The sequence below is a fragment of the Suncus etruscus genome, chromosome 2 (assembly GCF_024139225.1).
Source record: "Suncus etruscus isolate mSunEtr1 chromosome 2, mSunEtr1.pri.cur, whole genome shotgun sequence".
NCBI classification, from domain to species: domain Eukaryota; kingdom Metazoa; phylum Chordata; class Mammalia; order Eulipotyphla; family Soricidae; genus Suncus; species Suncus etruscus.
The window spans coordinates 43,548,002-43,548,592 of NC_064849.1; the positions used below are offsets into that span (position 1 = coordinate 43,548,002).

General features: G+C 38.6%; 1 pseudogene; it reads right to left on the reverse strand.

Moving 5' to 3' along the window:
* Positions 1–462: 462 nt before the first annotated feature.
* On the reverse strand, positions 463–591 carry LOC126003006 (uncharacterized; annotated as a pseudogene).

Below are 591 nucleotides of genomic sequence, written 5' to 3' on the forward strand. Positions count from 1 at the left end.
CTCTAAGTCAGAAATCACCCCCAGCAGGCTCTGAGGACCATATTGGATGCGGGGATTTGAACCACCATCCTTCTGCATGCAAGACAAACACCCTACCATTGTGCTATCTCTCCAGCTCCAAGAAAAGACTTTATTAAGAGTATTTCCTGAGGCCGGAGGGATAGCATGGATGTAGTGCATTTGCCTTGCATGCAGAAGGATTGTGGTTCAAATCCTGGCATCCCATATGGTCTCCTGAGCCTCCCAGGAGTGATTTCTTAGCGTAGAGCCAGGAGTTCACCCCTGAGCTCTGTCGGGTGTGCCCCCCCCCAAAAAAAGAGTATTTCCTACTATTGGAAATCTTTAAATTGTCTTTAGGACAATTTAACAATCAAACATTTTCCAATATCAAGGAGAAACACAAAATAAAGTATTTCATATATTTTTAAAAATTTTACAAATTTATCTTACTCTAGTAAAGAATTAAGTTGTTAATAACCAAAAATTTTGCTTAAAATTGACAGACCTTGAAGTTATTTGCTTATTTTCAATTAACAATAATTGTTCCTCGGAAAAATCTCATTAGCTACAATAATGCCACTGAGAAAAGGT